The sequence below is a fragment of the Odocoileus virginianus genome, chromosome 18 (assembly GCF_023699985.2).
Source record: "Odocoileus virginianus isolate 20LAN1187 ecotype Illinois chromosome 18, Ovbor_1.2, whole genome shotgun sequence".
NCBI classification, from domain to species: domain Eukaryota; kingdom Metazoa; phylum Chordata; class Mammalia; order Artiodactyla; family Cervidae; genus Odocoileus; species Odocoileus virginianus.
Genome location: NC_069691.1, coordinates 48,653,419 through 48,659,418, shown reverse-complemented (window position 1 = coordinate 48,659,418; position 6,000 = coordinate 48,653,419).

Here is a 6,000-nt window from a genome sequence, read left to right as displayed (position 1 = left end):
GAGATGATTATAAGCACATATCCTGTGAGGAAATTCTTTAGATAGATAACACTGTGACAGATACATCACTTAGGAGGCTGAGGCTCTGGTTCTGGTTAAAATATTTTATTTTTAGAAGCATAGTTTCGATTTGCTGAGCAGGAGTGATTCAGCCTCCATGGCATATTGTGTACTGAATGCCCAGTGATTCAGCCTGGGGCAATTGGGAATATCGTAGAGATGGTAGATTTTCTTATAAAAAAATTCAGATTTTTCCCCAAATTTATCCCTATGATCTATTTAAGAAACAAGTATCATCATTCCTATCTTATCTGTAAGACAAAAATTTTTGTCAGTTACATCGAGTCAATCTTAATTTTGATATGTCTAGATCACATTCATCTAGAGAAAATAGCCTATTCTGGGTAAGTAGAAAAGGATATTGATATTATTTATTTTCTATGGTGTTATATTTTCAGAGAGAAAATTCTTTTTTCCCAACTTCTTGTTTTGAAAAATGTCAAACCTACAAGTTAAAAGAACAGAATGAACACTAATTTATCCTAGGTTTTCCCTTTATAAATACTTTGCTTTATTTGCTTATTTTCTCCTCTCCATATGCATAGATATGCTTTTTCATGCTTATCTCTGAAGAATAATGTAACTCTTCAACTCTTAAACACTTCAGTTTTATCACTTAAGAGCAAGAATGTTTTCCTACAACACTACAGTGTCAAACACACTGGAGAATGTGTTCTACAGCCCTCAATGCTTTACTTTGTGGATCCAGGATTCAAGCAAGAATCACACACTGTATCTAGCTGCTGTATCTCTAGATTCCTTTAATCTGGAATAAGTTTTTAATCTGATAAACTGAAAATGCATATTTTCAAAACTACTCAATCTCTGGAATATCATCTATTAATACTGGCAGCACATAATCATGAAATTAACTTCAAAAACCTGGACTGGTACTGAACTTAAAAAAGGTGTTATGATTACTTCACTAGAAAAATTCCTTCCAAATTCAACTCACTTCATTTAAGGTTAAGAATACTGGAGGCAAATTTGAAAGTAACCAAGTGCTACAGCCATACAGACCCTGTCCACAGCATTCAGCATCTTGAATTGAACCCAGAACTGAACTGGTGATCAGCCCAGCTTAGGACAAGGTAATTGTGCTGAAGATACAGCACAGCCAACAAAATAAACATTCATTTTAATTGGTACCTCACTTCTCAAATACTCTATCTGTCCTCCCTCTTCACCAAAATCCTGTGTCATTTACACTAGAATTTGAACACACTGTTACAGCAATTTTATGAATATTACTGATGAATATGATTATATTAAATCTATGTTCCTTATCAGAATATTCCTCTTCCTCACAGTTAACATATTTTGAGGAAAGCACATCATTATCGGCAATAAGGTTACTACTTGTTTTTCCCTTTGGGGGGAAATCTTCACTCTATTAGAAATGGAGTGCTAAAAGGGTTTCTAAATCATCAGTATCAAGATACATTATAAAGATACGTATCAAGATACAATATGTGGGTTTGCATCTCACCCACAGATATGTGCATGTGTAAAAGCACATATCTTGGCACAAAAAAAGATACTATATTTTTCAGCATTTGATAAACAATGTGCGATCTTCAATACTTTTTTACAGCAAAATACATACATGACAACTAAATTAATAAATATGCTCAGGTTTTTTTCCAAATCTGTCATTAAGATATGAAATATTTTGGTTTGCCTAAACTGCTAAGTGTTCATCAAAAAGAAAGGCGTCATTGTGGTGATAGACAAGTAATACAAATATTGCAGTTTTTCTATTTCTAATTTTTATGTGAAACTCAAAATCAGAGATAGACTGGATTTCAGACTTAAGAATGATAGACAAAGGCAATTACCCTCCAGTTTGGGGGGTTTGTATTGCCACCTAGTGTCTAACTTTATAATGACCTGTGTTTGAACGGCATGACATTAGTTGTACAACCTGGAACAGATCTGCGGAGAAGGGAAAAGTAACTAACAACACTTTTCAGGCAAAAAATTTCCAAAAAAAAAAAAATTTCCTAGCCTCTTTTTTTCTTAGGTCAGTTAACTGTCATAAAAAATTGTTTTATACATGACAACATCAAAAATATCCCATTAAAGAATAATATTCATGAAGATCATTTGTGTATATATAAGGACAAGAATTTATTCAAAATTGATTTTATTATTATTTTTGATGAGTATAAGTATGTATACTATTTTATTATTTATAATTTATAATATTTTGTTATTTTTGATGAGTATATTTATATTAAAACATATACATAATAATACTTTATTATTAGTATTGATGAGTATAAATATTTATTTTTTAAAAGTATACTTTGCCCATGGAATTCTCCAGGCAAGAATACTGGAGTGGGTAGCCATTCCTTTCTCCAGGGGATCTTCCTGGCCCAGGAGTTGAACCCACGTCTCCTGCATTGCAGGCAGATTCTTTACCATCTGAGCCAGCAGGGAAGCCCCCCCTAATAACACAAATATATTAATATCTGTCAAGTTTATTCCACTGACATTTACTTAAAATATTACTAATTATTTTTTTCATTTTTTACATTACTTCATATGAAAACAATCGATAACATATTTTATGTCCCCAAGACTTTTTTCACTTGATAAATAAACTCAGATTTTAGAAATTGAATAGTTTGTTGTCTCACTGGAAATGATGTCTGTTTCCCCTCTAAATGTCCAGCTGTTCACTGAAACAAGAAACCCAAGGAACAGCTTTCTAGCTTCAACAGTGCCCTGAAGACTTCCCAGTGAAAAGTGACTAGAGATATGCCCCAACATAAGTACAATCTACTCATCCAATTCAACAGTTGAATAGTCACATATTTCTCTTCCTTTTCATGTTCTGGGTATAATGCAGTCATATAGATTACATTGTCTAGGGAGAGGTTTAAATAGGCGCTTTATTGGTCTGCAATGTGATTGTCTAAGTTCAACTCTTTTCTTTTATAAATAGGTATGTGTATTTGACATAGAGATATTATTTGCTGCTATAATGGCCTTATACAGATCAGGTTTAGTATCTAAGATTTTGCTTTAAAGTCTAGTTGAATTTTTCAGCCATTAATTTTATCTGGTATGAGACAAGCCAGAGTGGTCCATGCAAGCCATAACCAACCTCTCCTTCTTTTAACATGAGCTGCACAGTCTGCCTTTGGCAGGGTTTCAGCGGTGGAAGACTTATCTGCTTGTAAAGTCTTCCTTCACGTACATGGTTGCTCCATTTATGTTTTTTTTCTGAGGCTAGAGAGTGCTGTGGAATGGAAAAAAATAGTAAGAGTAAAGTTTAGGAGCTCTCTATTGTATAGATGGATGGGTAAGCAGATAGATGCTCTTGTGTTATTTCAAATAATAACTTTTCTCTCTGAATTGCACCACATAAGAATGTGAGCCTTTAATTCTTTTAAATGTGGTGATTTATTTTCTTGAGACTAACTTGCAATAACATAAGCCATATACTTTTGTCACTTTATATTTTTTACAAGGAAGACATGGTCCCTGAGGCTTGCAGTCTTTCATTATCAAATTATCAATTACTCACAAAATCAGGCTTGATTTGTTACTCCTTTGGCCATGAATGCCCATATTACCAGCCAGCATATTGATTAAAATATGGGATTCTCCAGGCAAAAATACTAGGGTGGGTTGCCATTCCCTTCTCCAGGGGATCTTTCCAACCCAAGGATTGAACCTGGGTCTCCTGCGCTGCAGGCAGATTCCTCACTGTCTGAGCCACCCAGGAAGCCCAATAGTAAAATAGACTAATAATTTTTTAAAATAAATGTTTATGTGTGAAGGTAGTAGCAGAGAAATGGGGAGAAAAATTGTTATAGAAAGATGAAAGAAAATGGAACCAAGCTAATTATTTGAGTAAAAAGTGAAAGAGAAAAATGCAAACAAATTTATTTCCAGAGGCCTGAATAAGATACTGCAGGTAGGATCTCCTGGTAATAATTAAGCTTCATAATTACATTTAAGCCATAGTTACATCTAAAAAAGTTATTTTCTCAGTTTAATTTCATAAAAACAACTCTTTACCAAGTTTTCTTAATCTTTTGATAATCACCCCCAACGCACATATTTTTGCAACAACTGACTTCTAAATGTCATCTATGTGTTCCCCAATCTCCTAAACCATAGAATGTATTTTCGTTTTATCATTTCTTTTAAAGTCAATATTTTCACCTTGGTGTAAACCTGAAACTAATGGAACACTGTTCATCAACTATATTTCATCATAAAATAAAAAGTTAAAAAAAATAAAATCAGAATTTTCCATCTTGGAAACTCATGAGGGGACAAGCTCTAAGAAGGAGAACTTCTAGGCCAAATATATCAAAACTAGAGATACAGGTGACCCTGGAAGTCTGTCTGGTCCATTATAACCTGATTATTCTGCTGATATAAGGGGGTGAAGACTTAGATCAGATTTTGGACTCAGTAGGGAGGTCCATGCCTGAACATCACAGTGTTCAGCCCTGCACATGATATAAATAAAACTACCCACATTTCTAAAAAGAACTTGGCTATGGAAAAGTAATGAGAATAGTTCAGGAGATGGTAATTCATGTTTGTTTGCCCTATTAGATTGTGGTTTATATCCCAGTGATTCCTTTGGAGGGATTTATTGAAATGCTGAGAAATAAGATTGAAATGAAGGGAAAATGAAATTGCTGGTGCTTTATGTACAAATGGAAACCAAAAAGCTTTGCTGTAGTTTAGTCGCTAAGTTGTGTCCAACTGTTTGTGAACCCATGGACTGTAGTCCACCAGACTCTCTGTCTATGGGATTTCCAAGGCAAGAATACTGGAGTGGATTGCCATTTCCTTCTCCAGGGAATCTTACCAACCCAGGGATCCAACCCATGCCTCCTGCATTGGCAGGTGGATTCTTTACCACTGAGCCACCAGAGAAGCTTTGGGGAACTTGAATAACTATTTCAGGAGAGCAGAAAGTTCCCTCAGAACAGTAAGTTGTGCATCTGTAGTCTCAATGTGTTATTAAAATATTCTAAATTAACTAAGTTGAACTCATTCCATCTATGAACATGTATTGAAAAATACAAGTAGCGTAAAGCAGGTTTCATGCTGTAATTTCATCAGTCAGTTTCAGTCACTCAGTCGTATCCGACTCTTTGTGACCCCATGGACTGCAGCACACCAGGCTTCCTGTCCATCACCAACTCCCAGAGCTTGCTCAAACTCAGTCCACTGAGTCGGTGATGTTATCCAACCATCTCATCCTCTTTTGTCCCCTTCTCCTCCTGCCTTCAATCTTTCCCAGCATCAGGGTCTTTTCCAGTGAGTCAGTTCTTCATATCAGATGACCAAAAGACTGGAGCTTCAGCTTCAGCACTGGTCCTTCTAATGAATATTCAGGACTGATTTGCCTTAGGATAGACTGGTTTGATCTCCTTGCAGTCCAAGGGACTCTCAAGAGTCTTCTCCAACATCACAGTTCAAAAGCATCAATTCTTCGGCACTCAGCTTTGTTTATAGTCCAGCTCTCACATCCATACATGACTACTAGAGAATCCATAGCTTTGACTAGACTACATAGCTTTGTAATTTCATGGACAAATGAAAATTTCCTAGCAATGAGGAGGAAAAGTTAATTCACTAAAACTGATCACACATGCTGATAGAGATCAGAGGAAGGGGGCCAGCAGTGGGAACAGCCATGTTATGGGTGGAAGGGAGTCAAGGTCTGAGCTGACCTTGATGAGCCATCAGCCTGTAGACCAGTGGGAGTGAGAGGGGAGGTCACGGCAGTGGTGGGAGCAGCACGCTTAGAGGCCGCATAGAGAGGCATTTGCTCCCAGAGGTTGTCAGACCACATTACTCGTTCAAAAAATGAAACCCACTGATTTCTTTCTGAGAGATGGGATGAGGTACAAGAAAAACATAAATGTCTAATGAGAAGAATTCATATTTAACAATTCT